Below are 23,484 nucleotides of genomic sequence, written 5' to 3' on the forward strand. Positions count from 1 at the left end.
ATCGTATCCTTACACCCCCTTTTTACTTGCCCCGAACCAGAGCTTTTATTTGTATTTCCATTTCTGTTTATTGGATTTTCAAGATCCATATGTCCCAACGCCATTTTCAATCTTCGCTTCCTAAATTCTCCACACACCAGTCTTTTGTTGTCCTCTTTCTACACGTCCGAAAGCTTCCTCAAAACACTGCTCCCACGTTGGTCAATATTTTTTTCTCGCATATTCTTCTTATATCCATAATTCTCAGCCTCCAACATCCTTCTAGTACTTATATACATCCAACAATAATTTTATTTAAACATTTACTTTTCTCTTATTTTCATTCAACATCTGCATTTCATTTTTTATAAGACTTATCAAATAATCCATGTTTTTGCTCTTGGTCTTAAGCTTTTATGGACTTTTTTTTTTTTTTTTTTTACTGAGATTCTGATACTTCTGTTCATATATTTTGAAAGTTTTAACTCTCGTTCGACCATCATCCATTGCATTTAGCTTTTATGGCTGAGCAAATCAACAGTAGATACAGTTGCTTCTACAGTTGATACTGACTTTTGTTTCCAGTTTCTCCATCTTCTCATCTAACACAATTAAATCACTTAAAAACCTCATCTATTCCATGGTCCATTTATCACTTCCTTATCTCACTGCTCAACTTTACAATGAATCCCGTAGCCTTTTCAACCATATATGATTGAAAATATAGTATAACAATATACCCTTGGTTAGACTCGGTTATACATAGACCGAAAATTCTATATCATTTAGAATATCCATAGATTTCTAAAGAGTTGAATTCTGAAATCAAATGATAATTTCTTGATTCTTTTACTCTCTATTAAGGGTATCAGTAGAAATCGATAGCAAATTTATTTGGAAATTTACACGCTAGGATTTCATTCTGGCCGCTCAATATGGTTGTACATACTTTCTTTTTTCGCATGTCGTTATTTTGAATGTGGGAATCCAAAATAGGTTAAAGTTTTTTATCTCTCTCTCTCTCTCTCTCTCTCTCTCTCTCTCTCTCTCTCTCTCTCTCTCTCTCTCTCTCTCTCTCTCTCTCTCTCTCTCTCTCTCTCTCTTCATATATATGTGTATAGATATATGTATGTATATATATATATATATATATATATATATATATATATATATATATATATATATATATATATATATATATATATATATATGTATATATTCAAATAAGCCATATATATTTTTGATATATTAATGTCTGGATTCTCTTAACGACCTCGGGATCAGAGCCCCAGGCGAAATCACACAAAGACAAGAGCTTGGCTCCGGCCGGGAATCGAACCCTGGTCGGCAAGCTTATATAGACAGTGACTAACCCACTTGGCCATGTGGGTTAGTCACTGTCTATATAAGCTTGCCGACCTGGGTTCGATTCCCGGCCGGAGCCAAGCTCTTGTCTTTGTGTGATTTCGCCTGGGGCTCTGATCCCGAGGTCGTTAAGAGAATCCAGACATTAATATATCAAAAATATATATGGCTTATTTGAATATGAAAAACACGTAAAAATGTGCAAAATTTATCATATATGTATGTATATATATATATATATATATATATATATATATATATATATATATATATATATATATATATATATATATATATAATGATACTTGGGCATTTTACTTTACGTTTTGACTGAATAGATAATATATAAGGTCTGTTCAAGAATGAAAAACAGCATCTCTTCGGAAAATTTGATCTCCAGATAGTTTTAAGGTTAACAGGAAACCAGTATTTACGTTTTTCCGTTAATGCTTGGTGTCTACACGTATTTCAAGTCATTTTTTTTTTATTCTCCTTTTACACGCGACTCTTAATCAGGACTACAATGGACAGATGTTATTTTAGATTCTTGAACAACGCTGTTAAAGTATTATATATTCAATATGTATATATATAAATATATATATATACTATATATACACACACACACACACATATATATATATATATATATATATATATATATATATATATATATGTATGTGTGTGTATATATTTGTATGTGTATATATATATATATATATATATATATATATATATATATATATATATATATATATATATATATATATATATATGGGTGTGTGTATCTATATATATTTAAGTAGATGAATAAATACACACCAGGTCCGTAGCGGCCTACTACTACTACTACTACTACTACTACTACTACTACACAAGATTAACACATTCTGAAATGAGAATAAAGTCAAGACCAAACATACAAGATTTATCACCGGAATCAAGATATATCTGCTAGCCACTGGAAAGGACACCATCTATAACACTTGTTCATTGCAAAAGCCAAACTGAAAACTAGGAACAAACGATTACTTTCAGTAGAGCAGTCAAAGGTTTTGCTGACTGCCGTTCTAAAACTTTAGGTACTATGGAAGTTATATAAACTGCACGGTAATTGGTACGGAATGGAGTAACAATACTATTTCTCCAAAGTGCAAAATGAATCTCTTCCAGTTAATTAATAAAGTTTTGAGCTAGGTAATTGCAGTTTACCCTCAACGAATATATATATATATATATATATATATATATATATATATATATATATATATATATATATATATATATATATATATATATATATATATATATATATATATACACACACACATATATATATATATATATGTATATATATATATATATATATATATATATATATATATATATATATATATACACACACACACACATATATATATATATATATATATATATATATATATATATATATATATATATATATATATATATATATACACACACACACACACACACACACACACATATATATATATATATATATATATATATATATATATATATATATATATATATATATATATATATATATATATATATATATATATATATATATATAAACAGTAACAACAACAAATGCAGCTGTTTATAGTCTGCAGAACCAAGGTTTTAGAAATGTCAATTCATGTCTGGGATTTGGCCAGTTTTCATCACTACGCTGGTCAATACAGATTGGCGATGTTGGAAGTTTTTTTGTCTGATCCGCCCATAGCAAAGCAACCTAGTGGGGTTGGCCCTGACTTGTACACCTTTGCTAATCATGGCAATATGCAAATCTTTTCCACGTTAAGGTATCCCCAATTGGAAATATATACCGTATTTCCCGTGTGATAAGACGCTACAAGTGGTAAGACGCACCCTTAAATTAGTAAAGCATTTTTGGGAAAAAGAAAAAAAAAGAGATTTTACAATTCCTGGCAGCAATTCCTAGTCCGAAACTAGTGAGATTTTGTGTAGCACAGTAAATTTTCGTATTTTAGGTATATTGGCAAATGCTTAAGTTAATATTACTTAGTTGAACACCAGTTATCCCAATTTATTTACATATTAATAAAAGAAACCACTGAAATCAGTCGTAGTTGTCTCAACAACTATTTTAGTGTTCCAAGTGTTGTTTACATAAAAGCAGTGTTGCCAATTGTTAATAAAATTTTGGCTAAGAAGCAAAATTCCAGTAATATTTTCTAAATTATCATATAGCCTACATATTTTCTCACAAACCTAATTAATGATCAAAGAAGTCTAGAAATTCCCCTAGGTGGACTACTTTTGCTACTGTATGTGACTCTAGCTCTAGTTTTCTAACTTAGTAGCACTGCACTCAACTAACTGTGAAATGTTTTTTTTTTTTTTTCAAGGTCGTATTCAGCAACTGTTTGTTTGTATTATTTCGGAGCTCAGGCCAAAAAGTCATTATCAAAATATTGCTTTATTACAAAATAGAAAAAAATATGAGAAAATAGATATATACTGCATAAACAACTAATATCTACTGTAATAGTGTCGTCTGCTAGAAGACCACTACACAGTTGTTTGCTTTTAGAAGGAAGTTAGCGAGTCATCAGCTGATTACCAAAACAAATAACTTGCTATTGCACTATAATAAACGAAGCATATGAAAATATTTTTTTTATTACATATGAATGATAATTGGTGGTTTATATTTTATGTCTGTTAAGTGAGTATTTGTAAGTGATTAGTTGGGTGTTTGAGGGTTGTCAAACTTTCCTATACAAATTTTTCCTAGTGTTAAGACGCAGGGTGATTTTTGGGGTAATTTTTCTGGAAAAAAAGTGCGTCTTATGACACGGGAAATACGGTATATATATATATATATATATATATATATATATATATATATATGTTTATATATATGTTTATATATATATATATATATATATATATATATATATATATATATATACATATATATATATATATATATATATATATATATATATATATATATATATATATATATATATATATATATATATATATATGTTCATATATATATATGTTTATACATATATATATATATATATATATATATATACATATATATATATATATATATATATATATATATATATATATATATATATATATATATATATATATATATATATATATATATATGAGAAATTTTGCCCATTTAGACGCACTTTTCATATTCAAATAAGCCATTTATATTGATACCTTAATGTGTGGATTCTCTCTTTACCTCGGGATCAGAGACCCTGAGGTATAAGAGAGAATCCAGACATTAAGGTATTACAATATATGACATTTGTGTGTGTGTGTGTGTGTGTGTATATATATATATATATATATATATATATATATATATATATATATATATATATATATATATATATATATATATATATAAATATTGTGTCTATCCATATGTATATATACTTAGAATATACGACTCTATAAGCGTGAAGGTTAGGCACAAGACCCTTGAAGGAACTGAATAGCTAAAAAGGTCTCTATAGCTTCAGGTAAAAAAGAAAAAATAAGAAAACAGGACTGAAGCATATTGAATTTCTCATTACACCGCCTACTGTCAAGAACATAATTTATAGGGTTACACTGAACCATCTGTTTTAAGAAGAGGAGAAAGTGTTAAGTCCACACACACACACAGACACACACACACACACTCAAGAAGCCAGGATTAAAGGTAATCCACTTTTTATGTTCCTGCAAAATATTAATCGAAGTACTTGTGATTCCAGACATATGTGCAGTAGTATGTTATCAACATATTTATCAGAGATCAGTCAACTTCTCTATGTAGAGTGTCATCCCATTTGGAGTATGTGTACATATAGAAATTACTTGAAAAATCACATCTATGATATTTCGTTGTATATAGGCAATTTTTGTGACACTTAGTTTTTGATATATCAAATGATTCTTTGTTCTGAGTGACATCGAATTGTATTTTTTCCTTCTGTAATGAAATTTCTCAGGTAATTTTGATATTCTTTTTCTTTTATACAGGTCTTGAATGAATTATATTACTTAAGGGAAATCAAGCATTCTTGGGTTCATTTCATATTTTTTGTAAGAGTAAAACCCACAGATCATTTTGCGAGCAATTACAGTATATCAAGCCCTAGCGAGATGGCTTCATCGGGATTCCTGAAATTGCAGAATTTTAAGGACGCTTACTATTAAATGCATTGTAATGAAATTGCATAATTACTATCAATTCACTAATTAAGTAAATAACTTAGATTCTCAATATTTAAATCGAAATTTTCATTGGTTTTCTCCCAAAGTTAAGAAATGCAAAGATACTGTAAATAGAAAATAAGTTAACAAGAGGGAATAAACGGTGATATGAGATTCACTTATGTTTGAATGTAAAGGATACCTTTCGATAAGCTGTAAAATTATTTGGCTTTAAACTTTTTTGGAACTTTCCTAAATGATTTACAAATATTTCATAAGATGTGTGTGCTGGTAAAACAATCGAAATGTGATTATATTTGAAATTTTATGGAATATTCATGTATTTTAATTGTTTTGATGACCTAACATTTTATTTTATGTTAGGTTGATTGAAAATTGCTATTGCATTAGGTAAATGCTAGAACATTTGTAGGAGGAATTTAAAAACTTTTAAGATTAATTTTTTTAATTCATTCTATAAAATCTCAGAGAATTAAAACAAAGTGATATTCAATATTTGCTGAATATATTTTATATATATTGAAATCTTCCTTGAATACATAGTATTGAGAAATACTCCACGCTATGTAGAAAAGACGATTTTGCTTCATGGAAATATTGAATAATTCAATAAGATGTTTTAATTTAGGCCTCTAACAGCGCTTTCAGATCATTTTCCGCGAATAAATAGCTGATAATATATACTGTACATGAAATGTTTGATATAATACAACCCAACTTTGATAAGTTTCTAACTTTTAGAGTTTATCCAGGAATTTCGGATATTTCATTCGTGTTTCAGCAAGTAGATTTATCTTGAACAAGAATTGCCAAATATTCCACTCCTGCCTGTTCCCACTCCATACTTTACATATAAAGTTTGATATAATGCAACTTTAGTAATTTCCTAAATATTTGGGGCTTATCCAGGAATTTCGTGTATTTAATTCGTGTTTCAGAAAGTAGATTATCTTGAGCAAGATTTGCCAAATATTCCACCGGTGTGTGTTCCCACTAAATACTTTACATATAAAGTTTGATATAAGTCAACGTTAATAATTTCCTAATATTTAAGGTTTATCCTGGAATTTAGTGTATTTAATTCGTATTTCAGTAAATAGATTTATCTCGAGCAAGATTTGCCGAAAATTCCCGCCCCGCCTGTTCCCGTCCGTACCCACAATCCCAGTAGCGAATCCATCTCAAGAACGATTTATCGGAAAGGGAATCAGGCTTCGTGTCATCCTCTGCACAGTGGCCGTTCCCGTCTGCATTCCAATTCTAGTCTTCGTTTTGTGGCTTAGAGATGTATTATGGAACTGGATGCTGATGGTGTTGCCTGATAAGATGAGATATACGAGTTTGTCGCGAGTAAAGATGTTGAATGAAAAGGAGGTCTAGAGAAGTCTTAACAGAAAAAGAAAAAGTAGGAAGGGACTGGAAAACGTAATGAAATATCTGTAGAGGGAATATAAAAGTGAAGTAAAAGGTTGCCTAAGAGAAAAGGAATTCTTTTAAACAATGGTGAAGGAATGAAACAGAACAGCCAAATTTCATCTTAAATGTTCCAAACTGTAATACCTCAGAAGCTAAAGTTTGATTATACAACGTTACGCATGATTGGCTGCCTTTTCAAGAAGGCACACATCCAATTCGAGGGTGAGCAAGCCAAGGAGATTCGGCTTATATATATATATATATATATATATATATATATATATATATATATATATATATATATATATATATATATATATACATGGTAGAATACGGCTAAAGGGTAGTTAGTTTTACGTTTGACAATGCAGCTTTATATATATATATATATATATATATATATATATATATATATATATATATATATATATATATATATATATATATGTATATATATATATGAGAGAGAGAGAGAGAGAGAGATATGCATATATATATACATATATATACATATATATGTATATATATATATATATATATATATATATATATATATATATATATATATATATATATATATATATAAATTACCTGCAACCTTATTTTATAATATAATATATTTTGATAACCGTAGTGATATCTTAATTTACTTGATGTTCATTTTTTTTTTTCTAAACGATTCCGGAAGAAATTACTTCAGTAGGGGGAAGGTCTAAATATTACGAAAGGGTATCTGCAAGGTTCCCTTGGCCTCAACTGCACTTTTTTTCTTTATATTCTTGTACGTCACTTGTATCCCCACTTCTTTTCATCCTACTTTCTGTCCAACTTCTTTGGCCTTCGTAATGCAGAGGTCACTTTTCAACGCCTCGTGGATGGCATATTAGGGGACCTCCCCTTCTGTGTATGTTACGTAGACGACATACTTGTGTTCTCTTCCTCCAAGAAATAACACCTCTGTCATCTATGCAGCGTGCTCGACCGCCTACAACAGAACGGCATTGTAGTCCGGTACGATAAGTGTACCTTTGGCGCAACGAAGTATCTTCTTAGGGCACCGCCCACTAACGAAGGTATCCTACCCCTCCCTGAAAAGGTATCAGCTGTTCAGAACTTTCCCACGTATTCGACCGTCAAAGCACTTCAAGAATTCTTGGGCATTATAAACCATTATCCCTGGTTCTTTCCAGACATCCCTTTTAACTATTATTTCATAGTGTAACTTCTGAGTTTACTCCCCCAGGCGGTGAATGGTCTAAAATAACTTAGCACCTTGACATATAGTTCAGATTCATAAATCCAATTCCATTCAAGAAATTCATTATTTCAAATTGGAAATTGAATTTAACTCTTAATTTCGTCAGTTGTGTAAGAGTGGTTATAGAACTTATGCAGATTAACCACACATACATGGGACCACATTATTAGAGTAAGATATGTGTGAAGTCATGACAGGAGTAAGTATTTTTATCCTTTAGACATCGAAGTTATTAAGACGAGATTACGAGATTCAATGAAGTAATTCATGGCTTTACACACACACACACACACACACACGCACACATACATACATATATATATATATATATATATATATATATATATATATATATATATATATATATATATATATATATATATATATATATATATATACTGTATATAGTGTGTATGTGAATTAATGTGATGAAAGGGTATACTGTATTATAATCAGCAAATACTAATGTAATTACCAACTATGCTGTAAATGTCTAAAAAATCGTCAAGACCGGATGTATCAACTATGAATACTACATTATCACCGTCGACACCTTGTTAAAGATACAGTCATTTATGTAAGTCATAGTGGTGAGAGAGGCTTTGCACGGGCTGATGGATGGCAAGTCTAATCAAGGATGTTATTGCTAGGTGACATAAAGAGTATATGGCTGAGCAACACGTATTTTTGTGAGTGAAGCAAGCGACGTGGCATGTAAAAAGAAATACGAAATTGTATCATCCACTGATAGTTTCGTTTCTCCTCACGGCCTGCTGTTACACACACATATACATGTGTGTTTGTATATATATTTATATATATATATATATATATATATATATATATATATATATATATATATATATATATATATATATATATATATTTCATCGTGATTTCTTTCTGGAATACTGTATATAACATATTTACCATGATTTTTATACACTATGAAATATTTTCGCAGCGATTATATTTACAATAGGAACTACAGTAATTTTCTTTGGGTTACCAATATATGCCTTGCTTATTCCATTGGGAAAACCTGTAAATAAAGTTTTTGGTATTGATGAATGCCTTTTCCTTCATGTTTTGTAGATTCCTATCGTCAAGTGATAACGTATGAGATGTGGAATACAAAGGGAGGGAAGACATGACGAGTGCAGTTAGGTATGTCATTATTAGTTGCATTGGGATGAATGTTAAGATAAAAACTAGAAAATCTGAGAAGAGGTTGAAGAAGTTAAAAATTTGAATATTGGATCAAAAGGAGAAGAGAGATCTATACGAGAGAAAAATATCAACTGTGAACACATTTATAGGAGGAAAAAATTAAAAGCAGAATTTTTTATTTTATGAAAATATGTTTAGAACGAGAAGAGGGAAGTCAAAGGTTTCCAAGGATTGAATGTTGGGAAATGTGCAAGGTGTCGAGGAACGTAGTGGCTCAGCTGGGTTAGAATATATGTTTCGGAACAAATGAAAGGGAAAAGTATGATGCACCAGTGGATGAAGAGAAGGGAGGGAAGGGAACTTGGGTGGAACCTCATAGGTCGTGATTAATGGAGGATTTGGAGAAGAAAGGATTGCTGGAGGATGATGTTAGTATATGGATGGCAGTGGGATTGAAGAAATAGATTATTTACACCACCTGTTTGTTTTGAATGGATTCAAATAAATTGACAGGAATTCGATTGTCATGAACGAGGTTATGGAACTTTACAAGCTTCTTCGTTGCGTTTTTCTCTGCATCATAAGTTTGATGTATTATTTGCATTATATGCATAAAGCAAATATTATCTTGATATGTTGAGCTAGCGTTCTCGATAAACTACACTCTTAGTCCTTAGTAAATATGTGAATCATCCGGGTAAAGTAACTTGTTCCTTTACGTGTTCAATATCCTAAAATGGTTTCAACAGTTATGAATAGTCCACGTAGAAAGTAGAATATAATAATAAAGAAACCGGACCCAACTGGCTAGATTCCATAATTGGAAAGCCTTGGTTAATTAACATCCACAACTTTATATAAAAATAACCACGAAGCCAAACTCTCAACCCCGCAAATTACTTACTGATTGGGTATCAAAATGGAATATTCCTACAATAACAGAAACACAAAACAAATACGTTGAAACTCGGGCATTCGACATAAAAGACATGTAGCTATAGCTACAAGTAATTAGTTTTTGTAGTGTCTTGCGACTGGCTTGGTCCCTCTGACGCCGTCTTGAGATAACAAGTAGTTATTTGCACACTTTTCCATTATACGGTCTTTGATCTCCAGTGGAAACTAGGGCCAGAGTATATTGCTTCCTTTCAAAGAAAAGAACATGGAAACAAAATATCGTTCCTGATTTTTTTTTTATTTTTTACTCAAAAGACTTTTTTTCCCCTCTATAAGCAGAAACCTTTTTCCTTTCAAAGAAGAACTTTTTTCCCTTTCATGCTTAGGTCACCGTCTAGTTTTATTTGTTATTTAGGCTTTTTTTTCTTTGTCCTTTTAGTCGTAGTTGTATTCTTTCTGTCTTTCATTTTCGTTTTGTTTTAGGCACTTTCGTGCCTTTTGCTGCGTTGATGCTTTTCAACTTATTATTTTTCACCATCTAGTTTTTTTTTAATTGGCATGTTGGCACTTACCAAGGCGTGAGGTTGGGATGAAGTGGACCGCTAACTGGGCAGGTTTAATCACTGAAGCTCTCTTTGTAGCTACAAATGTATCGGTTTTCCTTTTAACCTGTCTGAATTTCTACGTTGTACCAGTGTGTGTGTGTGTGTGTGTGTGTGTGTGTGTATATATATATATATATATATATATATATATATATATATATATATATATATATATATATATATATATATATATATATTTATATACATATATATATATATATATATATATATATATATATTTATATACATATATATTTTTATAATATATATATATATATATATATATATATATATATATATATATATATATATATATATATATATATATATATATATATATATATATGAGAGAGAGAGAGAGAGAGAGAGAGAGAGAGAGAGAGAGAGAGAGAGAGAGAGAGAGAGAGAGAGAGAGAGAGAGAGAGAGAGTCTCTTTTTAAGAGAATGGCGTGTCATTTTCCTTGAATTTAGATCTTGACATTATTCTCTTTTAACTTCATTTAACCCTTAAAGAATTTCTTTATAAATTGTCTTTCTTTCCAGCAACGTTGTGAAAATATTTCTTTTTTTTAGAAAATTTCTGATTATCATGGCGCAGCAGACCTGGGCTAAGATCATGATTGAAACACAGGGCCTAAATAAAAAGCTTTAATGTAAAAGATATTTTTCCAGCCACTGCAGGGCTTTTAAAAACTTGAGCGGTTTTTGGTTTTATTAATTCCCTTATTTTTCTTTTTGGTATACTCAAATTATAATGATTATAATGATGATAGTTATAACTATAGCTATTTTTCCTTTCCGTTTGTCCATATGGTTGTATTTATATAATGATATCCCTCTATCCATTTTCTTTTTCATTATAGTGTCACATTTGAATTGTCTTCATAACTCCTGAAGACAGGCGAAAACCTTTTAAGGAAACTTTGTATAAAAGTCGAGCATGGTGTATGAATTTTCATAAAGGGAAGTCATCCGTAAGTCGAACTTGGTTAAAAAGTAGACAATTATCCATGGATGTGGATGAAAAGATGTTGTGCTCTTTTCAATCTATTTGTCTGTTCACCAGTATAATTCAATAACCATATGATTGTCATGTTTACACTTGTGATAGAATTTTAGTCAAGTTTGTTACAAAGGTAAACAATTATACATAAATATGCATGAATGCACACCGTCTAATTATTTATACAATTGACATTCCACCACTTTCTGTGTCCCTCTCGACATAGAATCATAACTCATTCTACACTGTTAATGAAATGTCTACTCAGCTAAATAAAAGCTAGAACATCTTGCATAGATATACCTCATTTTGTCTATCATTTATCCTATTATGCTTTTCTTGACATTTCATCCCCTCCACATTTAGCATGATTTTAGTCAAAATTGGTGTAAGGGTACATATGGAGATATGCATGAAGAGTGAGTATCTGCTTGTCTGTTGGACTGTCTGACCCTCAATGTGAATTCATGTTCACCCGGCCATCACGACATTTCATTCACTGTTTAAATCGTCAGTCTGTATTTCCATTTGTTAACTGAAGGCATTTCAGTCAGACCTTCGACAGGTATAGAAAGGACAGAAAACGCATCTGTTTGTCAGTATTACTGTCATACTTACCTTGTCATTTCAGCTGTTAGTACATGGTAAAAGGGTTGATTTACGGTCTACTGAACAGCAAGAATCCGCATCAAAATCCAACACCAACAAGATAAAAGGGATGTCGGTCAAACTTCGAATAATTCTGTTCAAGGGTGGCGTTTGTTTGTTTGTGTCTGCCTGTCAAACATTTTAACTCTCAACTCTTTCCTGGTTATTGGAATTTCTTCATTGCTATTCCTCTTACTTCGACACCTTAATGCACACGGTAGTTGCGCCTCTTGCGCATATATTTTATCCTTTACTTATATGATTCCATATTATACGTCCATATAATTATACCTATATTATGTCACGTTTGATGTTATTAATAGATACATTCTTATAACTCTCTCTCTCTCTCTCTCTCTCTCTCTCTCTCTCTCTCTCTCTCTCTCTCTCTCTCTCTCTCTCTCTCTCTCTCTCTCTCCCTCATCATAAGTGATTGTTTCCGGTCTCTTGAATACAACTGGCATTCCTTGAAGCAGATAGAAAGTGAAAGAATAGAGCTTTTCATGCCAAGGGAAATCTGAATGTGACTAATATATATTCTGAGCATGAATTGCCTCGTATTCAAAGTTTGTCGTGTCTGCAGTATTGCATGAGAGAGAGAGAGAGAGAGAGAGAGAGAGAGAGAGAGAGAGAGAGAGAGAGAGAGAGAGAGAGAGAGAGAGAGAGAGGGTGTTTAGATATATTTATTTTAAAAGTTTAAAGGCAAAAGATGGATAGTTAGATAGTGTAGCCTTCCTTAGAGAACTTGAGTTAGGTACAGCTGAAAGAGCTATGGAAAGAATAATAATGGGAATGATACTAAAGAGACAGAAAAAGAGCAACACGTGATCAAACTAAATTAGTGGATATTCTAACAACATGTAAGAAAAAGGAATGGACATAGGCAGGACATATAATGAGAATGACAGACAATAGATGGATCTTAAGAATAACAGAATGAGTCCCTAAAGATTGTAATAGATGCAGGGAAGGAAGAGAAGACGATGGATTGGCGAACTAAGAAAGTTTGGGGGTGTGGCCTGATACAGAGAGACCATTAACAGACCCAAGTGGAAGGATATATCTGAGGCCTTTGTTCTGTAGTGGACTAGTAACGGCTTATGATGATGATGATTTGTTAGTGTGCGCACAACCGGACATGTTTGTATGTACAGTATGTAGATATTCAAATACTAAGTATCAAATGCTTCTTAATATCGACTCAACTCTAGCTTTTTAATAATACCAAGAGGGTAGATTATATATCATCTAGTATTACCCTTTGTTTACTAATCCTCAGGTAGAGTTAATGCGTGATGAAGAGTATTAGTGGCTTATTTTTGAAATATGAAATTCACTCGTTTTAATGGCGAAATTATCATATATAGCAACGTGTTACAAAGCTAGTGATTGGCTATTATAAAATACATTGGCAGATTACCACTTTAAGCTCTAACCCCTAAAATCGTCAGAAATGTGTACAACAGAGGTGAAATCAACGCTAATATCTTAATGGTTTAAATGTCGCTCATGACTGTCGATGTAAGGGACAGGACTTTGTTATAGAGACCGACCTTATACTCAGCTATCCAGTCTTTATCCACCCAAGCTAGGACCATGGAGGGTCAGGTAATGTCCACTGATAACTCAGCAGGTAGACATATTTTCTTCCTCACTGTGATTCGCCCTTTCCAATGCCTTCTATCAAAGTCATCTTCTTCCATCAAACCTCCTCTCTCTATATCATCCTTCACCTTATTTCGTTATCTAATTCTTTGCTTCCCTCTATACTCTCCCCCATAACAGGTTCCTCCCAAGCCCTCTTCACTCCCTCCCAGCAGATAGACTCTCCCAAACACCCGATTCATAGAGAAATTGCTAAAAACTGTCGGACTTGAGCTTGCGTCCAACAGATTGTGAGACAGGAACGTGTCCAATAGGCTACCACGCATCTTTGGTCGACTCTTCCCTTCCATCTCATGGCTCAAAGGCTTAGGTTCTAATCCTGATTTGAGTAGATGTATTTCATGAAATATAATTAGTTTTCTGAAAATTAATATTATATATACACTATATATATATGTATATATATACATATATATACATACACACACACACACACACACATATATATATATATATATATATATATATATATATATATATATATATATATATATATATGTATGAATGTATGTATGTATACCTGTCTATGTATACATACATATGTATATACATATACATACATGTGCGTTTAATTGATTTATTAATTTGATGATATTAACGGATATGACTATATGTGTGTGTTAGTCTGAGAGAGAGAGAGAGAGAGAGAGAGAGAGAGAGAGAGAGAGAGAGAGAGAGAGAGAGAGAGAGAGAGAGAGAGAGTTTTCTCTAAAAGCATGATGTGCCGGCAGGGTCCCTTTGAGTGGGACTCAACCTCGTTAACAAAGACCGAGAAAATTAAACGTCAACCATAAGGGACCGCTGTGGCAGGAAATCAATCCTTGAAGAAGTTCTTAAGTTCCGTAATATATATTTTTTCTAAGGTTCTTTTTTTCTTTAATTTGTCTTTTTTTCTTGGTCAAGTTTTTTTTTCGGGGGGGGGGGTCCAATCTCCTTGTTCTGCTTAATTTTTTTTTTATTAATTATTTGTAAGAATGTTTAGTAGGTGTTTGGCGGCTTTGTAATTTTCATCATCTTTTATTGTTATAAGGAAACTTTATTAATTACTATATTTATTTTACTACGGAGTTTAATAATGCTTTTTCTACTTCTATTACAAATTTTGAATGATGTAAAGATGCGTGTACCATTTCATCCGTTATGTATTATTTGCCCGAAAAGATTTATCGTGTTTCTTCATAGACAAAAATTCTTGACAAAATCTGATTTCATTAAGGTAGAGTTACCTGTCAGAATTCTTTTCCTAAAAGGCTTTCATATGTGTTCACATGCCTGCCAACCGCCGGACAGTCTGTTTTCGAAAAGAACGGGTTTCTCCTTTTGTCTTGCCTTTGGCTATTGAGAGGTTTATTCATCCTTTGATGTCGTTTGTGTGTTTAGATCGTTGATGATATACTGCATTTATCTGTATCGGGAATGACCAAGAGCTTCATGATTGTGAAAGCGCTGTTAGTTGTTTCAAGAGATGCGCACTTGAACTTTGGTTTACTGAAATCCTATTTCTTATTACATTGAAAGATGTGTAAGCGCTAAAGCTGAATATAATGGTCCTCTCAGACGTTACTTGAATAGAACATTCACTGGAACAGAGTAACTTAAATATTGTAAATTAAGAACAATATCGAATTCTGCAATTTTTCCGTTGAGAAACGGTATCAAGACTCCAAGATACAAGATTAGATTTGCAGGAAAATTAGGAAGTCAGCATCCAGACCACTGCTAATCTAGCGGAATAGAGAGAAAACAGTACTATTTACCACTGAAGGGGTACGTCACTACCTTCATAGAATAAATGCAAGAGAGGTTACTCTTGAAAATCCATTGCTGAAAAAAATATTAAGAAAACTATGAATAAAAAGACATCACGAGTAGCTTATCATCACTGGTAACGTTACACTGACTGATAAAGAAATACTTCCTTATATTCAGTTCCCCTCAATCACATCATCAGCATTAAAATATGATAAAACAACCCTTGTTAAAAGGAGAAACAAATGACCAATGTCACCCAAAATCTCATGTTTAGTAGAAAACTAGAATCTCCTAAACAGCTTACGAGAAAGTCGTTTTTAGAGGAATAAGTCCCCACAAGTCGTCCTAATATTTAGTGACTTGTTTTCACCCAAAGCTATCTATAGCATCATTGAGGCTATATCCCCACCAGCCAGAAGCTGTTATTTGTTAATTACTGTACTTTGAAATATAATGCATCATATTTCACATTATCCTTTTGCATGCATGTACACCAAAGTAGCTAGCTAAGGAGAGTGGTTTCATATTTACTGGATGAACAAGCAATAGTCATCAAGTCCATTAGGTGCATAAAGGTAGATGAAAGCTCAACGCATACTTGATATGGCAATGTTTTCTGTTGCAAAGATTGGTAAAATCTTCATCAAAATCTGCTCCTACGCCTATTGACGCAAAGGGCCTCTGTTAGATTTCGACAGTCGTCTCTATCTTGAGCTTTTAATTCAATACCTCTCCATTCACCATCTACTTCACGCTTCGTAGTCCTCAGCCATGTAGGTCTGGCTTTCCAACTCTTCCAGTGCCTTGTGGAGCCCTGCTAAAAGTTTGGAGAACCAATCTCTCTTGGGAAGTGTCAAGAGCATGCCCAAACAATCTCCATTACGTTTGACCAAACCAGTTAAACAAGACGTCAATATCATTAGGTATCATATTTGGTTTTGAGTTTTAGCTGGGAGCTAATTCTTTATTCATGAGCATATTTACCGATGGAATTTCTTCTCACATTTGTTTTAGTAACTTATTAAAATGCATAAATTAATTTCTCTAACTTATTTTGGTTTTCATGATTATTTTGTTAGTGTTCACCTTTTTTATCGTGGCATAAGTTTTTCATTTTGTTATATATAGCACAGAATGACCATCAGGGCACAGAGCATAGGCTTTCCTAAACATACAAGGATTTATCTATTAACTAATCTATCAATGGGTTATAACGTCACAGAAGCCAAGCGCTTAGCTCCAACCACTCTAATCAAGATCAAAACTGTTTAAAGGTCACTTATGAATGACAGAGGCAAGGGACAAGAGAATATCCTACAAACTGACCATATATATACAGTATATGATCAGCAGCACCCAAGCTCTTCTCCATGAAATTAGGACCAGGGAGGACCAGACATTGGTTGCTGGTGACTCAGCAGGTAAACCTATAGGCTTTCCCTCGCATCTCAAGCCCACAAGGATGATGAGGTTGCAGACACTATTAAAAACTATCGAACTTGAGTGGGTCTCGAATTCCCTTCTAGTGGGTTGCTAGGCAAATACTACAGTGGAATGGAGTGAATTTCAAACTACTGTATTTGCAGATGATACATAAATTTACAACACTACTGAAACTCTAAACCGAATTTTTGCCAGTGTTAGTGGATGGATGACATTCAAACACAAAATTAAATTAAAATAAAACTGAGTTTATGGTGGTGGGAAAGAAAAACAGCATGATGTGCTTGGGTGATATTCAAATAAACTTGAATAATCATTTTTGCTCCTATATCTAGTAAAGTTCGCGATCCAGGAATATCTTTGTAACTTGTCTTTCAATACACAAATGAATAATGTAGTAAGAAACATTGCTTTTATAAAGAAATACCTGGATGAACATTATGTAAAGAAACTTAGGATAAACTGTGTTATTGCCAGGATTGACTACTGTAACTCAATCTTATACTGTTTATCAAAAGTGCAACTAAAGAAATTACAAAACATAATAAATAGAGGAGCAAGACTTATAAAAGGTGTCCCACCCCGGGTAAGATCACTCCTACACTAACTGATTGACAATGGCTGCTTATTGTAGTAAGAATTGAGTTTAAAATATGTGCAATGGCCCTTCAAGTTACCAAACCGGACGTCCTAAACATCCAAGAGCATTGCTACATATTGTGCAGCCAACCAATCGTTTTCACTCGAGAATAGTTACAGATGGTTTCAAATTATTGGAACCTAGATATGTGTCCATTGTAGGCTCTTGAGCCCCTATATATGCAGCCCGGAGACTATACAAAAAGATCTCACTACACGTCCGAAAGACTGAAGATATTATGGCTTTCAAGAGGAAACAGATGACTTTCTTGTTTTCTAATATTTTGATAATGTGGACCTGACAGTAAACAAACAATATGCGGTGTGAAATGCGGAATTCCTTGGAATATATACAATAAAATGTCTGTGAAGGTCCTGTAGAGAGTAGGGTTCCCCTGCTATATAGGACTAGAAAAGCAGTCTTTAAAGGTGAAAGATAGGCACGGTCGTTTCCAACAGGCTACCATAACCCACAAGTTAAGATCAGTTTTCCTCCGTTTAGTAGAGATTTTACAATATCCCTAAATGAAGTTACTGAATGCACTAACACTATTTTCCTCACTGTTTAATCGGAAATTCTCCGTGAAAATATTCGGGTTTCAGCCCTATTTCATTATTACAGGCGAACGTAGTTATTACTATACTGTACTTTCTTATTATCTTTTTCGGGTTGGTGACGGTAATATTCCTGAACGTCAATATATCCGTTTTTAAAATGGTAGATGCCAGGAAACAATTATCCCAGGATTTTTACCGTTATTTGAAGCAAATTTCTAACACAGCATAAAGCTATAGTAATAACTATTGGATCTTACGAGAATGAAGTTTAGTATCGTAAGTGATCATATTCCTCAGTGCGCCCTTTGGTCAAGGGCGTAAAGAATGCTAGATAGTGAGAGGGGGGGAAATCTTTTATCATACTTTTCGGTATAGTAATTTTGAAGAACTGTGATTTGCATTAGGAACTCAAGTTTTTATATATCTGACTATCTTTCTCTATATATGTGTGTATGTATATGCATGTATGTATGAAACTTTTCAAATAAACATTCGCTCAAACAAAATTATGTTTCCTAGAAAGTTAGGTATCTTCTGTCAATTAAAGGAGAAAATATGTTACGTGTAAAGGAAATCAAACCTCCTTACATATGGTATTACCAAATTCTCAACCAAATTCTCAGTCTAAATCGTCAATAGATTCAAATTATGCTTGCCCGAACTCAAAGGATTTTGTTTAAAACCAGTTCTTGTCTTATTATACAACAACCATTCCAGTTTTACAGTATGTGGTATCCCCAATTTCCCATATCTTCACCTTAGAATTCCAAAAAGTTCTATCTTGTCTACGTCGCGGTCAAGAAATGTACCTTGACAGCAGCGATCTATATTAACCATGTTCCACTATTGGATGGTGTATTTTGAAATACCTTTTTTTTTTTTTTATTCCTATGCATAAATCTCGGCTTGCTTTTATCCCAAGTGACCTCATCCCATCAATCCAGGATGGGGTGAAACTATATTTATCCCATTCCACTTATTCTGAAATTTCATTGTATATATATATATATATATATATATATATATATATATATATATATATATATATATATATATATATATATATATATGTATGTATATATACATATGTATATATATGTGTATATATATATATATATATATATATATATATATATATATATATATATATATATATATATATATATATATATGTATGTATGTATGTATGTATGTATGTATATATATATATATATATATATATATATATATATATATATATATATATATATATATATATATATATATATATATAGTTTATATGTGAAAGATCTATTTTAATGTTACTGTTCTTAATTTTACTTTAATTGTTCATTACTTGTCTTGTAGTCTATCTCCTTGTTTACTTTTCTCACTTGGCTATTTTACCCTGTTGGAGCCCTTGGTATTTTAGCATCCTGCTTTTCCAACTAGGGTTGTAGCTTAGCTAGTAATAATAATAATAATAATAATAATAATAATAATAATAATAATAATAATAATAATAATAATAATAATAATAATTCTGTAATAATAATAATAATAATGATAATGATAATGATGATTATAATTATAATAATAATATGATTTGCCCTCTTTTGTTAAACGGTGCCATCTTGAAAAGGTGACCTTAGTATTTCATGATATAATATATTGGTTCGCATCTGATTAATAGATTATGCTAATACTAATATTACATTTTCGAACAAAACCTTTAAAAGAAAAATTTTGCTGTGATTGTATCATTTAGTACGGATGCCGGCACCGAAAATAGGACACTAATCCCAAAAAGAATGACTTTGTATTCATTGTAGGCTTATCGATTTCATTATCGCTATCATCATCATCATGGCAGCCGCCGTTTATCAACTGGCTATTGCCCTCGCTTTGGCTTATTTTGTTTGCAATAGAGTTGTTTTTATTGTATATAGGATACTTTTTAGTCAGTTGCAAGGGTTTTATATATAATTTTTCACTTCGATGCAATCATTTATGTTGGAATCTATGTTACCCTTAAAGAAAATAAGAGGTTTTATTAAAAAGATGGTCATAACCATATATGAAAATGGTAGTGATTTTTTCCAATCTTGTTTCATTGCAATGAAAAGTAAAGAATAATCTGCGATTGATTAGCATAATTATTTCCCAGAGGATTTGCTGGTGTATTTATATATATATATATATATATATATATATATATATATATATATATATATATATATATATATATATATATATATATATATATATATATATATATATATATGTATATATATATATATATATATATATATATTTATAAATATATATATATATATATATATATATATATATATATATATATATATATATATATATATATATATATATATATATATATATGATGTCTGTATCTTTGTATCACTTTCATAAACAAAAAGTTTGAGCCACATATACTTTTTAATATCGATTTCATTTTTCCCTGTGAAGATGCCCAAAGGGAGAATGTATTTATAACTAGTGTTTCTACTTGGTCGATGAATCTGAAATGTCTCAAAATATGAATAAATCTGCGCTGGAGGCTTAACATTATGGCTCAAATTTTATGGAATTCAAATACTTTCCACGCTGAACCTACACCATGATAACCACTACTATGAGATTCAGGGCCTCTGTAACACGGTTTTTTCGCAATAATTTTGTATCTATGAATTTCATAAATATAACGCTTCTTCAGAATGCACATTATATCTACACATAAATTTTGACTATATTTTGCATTACGTAAGTTGAATAAATTTGGTACTTATATTGTAAAAGTGACGTTTTTTGAAGATGGGCCAACTTACTCAGAGAAGAGGTTTCGAACGCACTCGTTACGTAACATATGACGGCATTTCTTCCCTCTTTCTCCATCGGTGATTGGCTATACGTAACGGAGGCTATACCTCTGCCAACAATGACACAAAAATTTAAATAAAAGCAAAGCAGTACACCTTTATGAACTCTAAAACCTCTCCACTGATAATTGTCATAATGAACAAACTAACAAAATATGTTAATAAATACAAAAACTCTTGGATTATTAGTCTAACTCCCAAAATAAGTTTCCTAAGAAATTACAGTCTACTTTATAGGTCACAATCAGATTGACAAGGTGTAGGGAATAGTTGGTAATTTTCAAAAACGAAGTAGACAAGCTTGATTTGATAACTGCTATATCCAATGTCAAGCAATTTTTATTTATTGTCTATCTACCTACCTATTTACTGTAAGAAAAAAAAAAGCCGGTGCCGGATTTTGGCTTTAAACCTTCACCAAGAATGATGACTTCATGAGGCTCCTCCCACTTTGGCCGCGTTACAATTCAGGATAACACTGAAGGCTATCATGGGCATTGTTGGGTCAGAAAATTTAAATTCTGGCTATAAAAACTCATTTCTCGAGTAGTTGTAAGAAGTGCTAAATGATCCTCAAGGATCCCAGCAGTTGGCCTAAACGTTTAATTATGTATACTACTGTTGCGGCACTACTGCTACAGTAGTATTACTACTATAGCACAGATACCCCACCCACATTTATGTATCGTTCCGCCATTCATAAGTCTTTTTGTGTTTTTTCACTGTGCAATAAGCCATGGCGTCCTCAGAAATTAAGTTTAACATTAGATGATAGGTTATTTCATGAAGCTGTCAAATTATGGCAATTGGATATGTTATTGCCGATGTTGAAGCTAAAGATAAAGTATGGTATCATTCCTTCATTGCATTATCATCTTTACTACTATTTGTTTTGCTACATGTAGTAATTATTTTAAAGGATAAATGAATTATGTTCACTTTACTTCTACAAATTCCCATTAGATGTACAAATAAAACTCCTAAAACTATTCATGATTTATTTACAAAATGCAGTCATGCCCAAAACATAGCCAACACGGTCGTACGGCCTAAGAAGAAGAAAAAAAATATTATATTGGATGATCCGTTGGTCTGCTGGAGAGTTTAGCACAAAATTCTCATTTTAACAAAAATAGTCATATAAAGACTGTTTACATACAATCTCTCTCTTTCTCTCTCTCTCTTTGTGGCATAGTGAATAGTTAATGGAAATGTTCAAAAGCCTGAATGACATTACAGGTATTATAACCATGTTACGCTACATACATATCAGACCATAAACATTGGATTTAAACCAGAAACTGAATAATTACTTATTCAGGCTATAGTAAATATGGCCACGGGCTTTCTCTTGACTGTATAGAGTTGCAAGTCGTAAGACAAATGCAGTTTTGCAAACACGGGGGCAATTCCCAATCCTGTTAGCCATTCTTGACTGTTAAGGGTTTCAGAGCCGATGGAAGAAGGTGAATGGGTGTCTGGTGGATGGGCGGGGCAAAATGTTGTCAAAAGGTGTTTACATTGCTTACGTAATGAATGTTTTCGACTCTTGGCTCGTTATCACTGGCCATGGCGTCAGCTGGATCATTTTTACTCTATAAAAATTAAAACTATCGGGTTTAGGTTATTGATAATGCTGACAAAATTTGTGTGTGGTTGTAAAATATACATATGTCAACTTTCAGCTACATCCGATGCTTTGATAAGGAGCAAAGTCCAAAAAACCGTGTTACAGAGGCCCTGAATCTCATAGTAGTCAAGTGGCTCTTCTAATACTTTCGTTACGAACACATGTGACTTTTATTCATTCATATATTGAGGCACAAATATGTGAGGCTTAATGGTAAATATTGATAAAGTCTGTGACAGAATATTTGTTCCTTTGCAGTATGTAAAAGGCAATTAAGGTCGCTGAAAATTTTTTAGGGTCATAACAGTATTTTGTACATCGTAGTTGGTGTA

The 23,484-nt window shown here is 32.0% G+C and overlaps 1 protein-coding gene across 1 annotated transcript in view; it reads left to right on the top strand.

Moving 5' to 3' along the window:
* The window catches only part of LOC137629594 (atrial natriuretic peptide receptor 1-like), a 1,161,427-nt gene that overhangs the window by 332,167 nt on the left and 805,776 nt on the right, over positions 1-23,484 (top strand).

Source organism: Palaemon carinicauda, chromosome 37, assembly GCF_036898095.1.
Source record: "Palaemon carinicauda isolate YSFRI2023 chromosome 37, ASM3689809v2, whole genome shotgun sequence".
Lineage (NCBI taxonomy): Eukaryota > Metazoa > Arthropoda > Malacostraca > Decapoda > Palaemonidae > Palaemon > Palaemon carinicauda.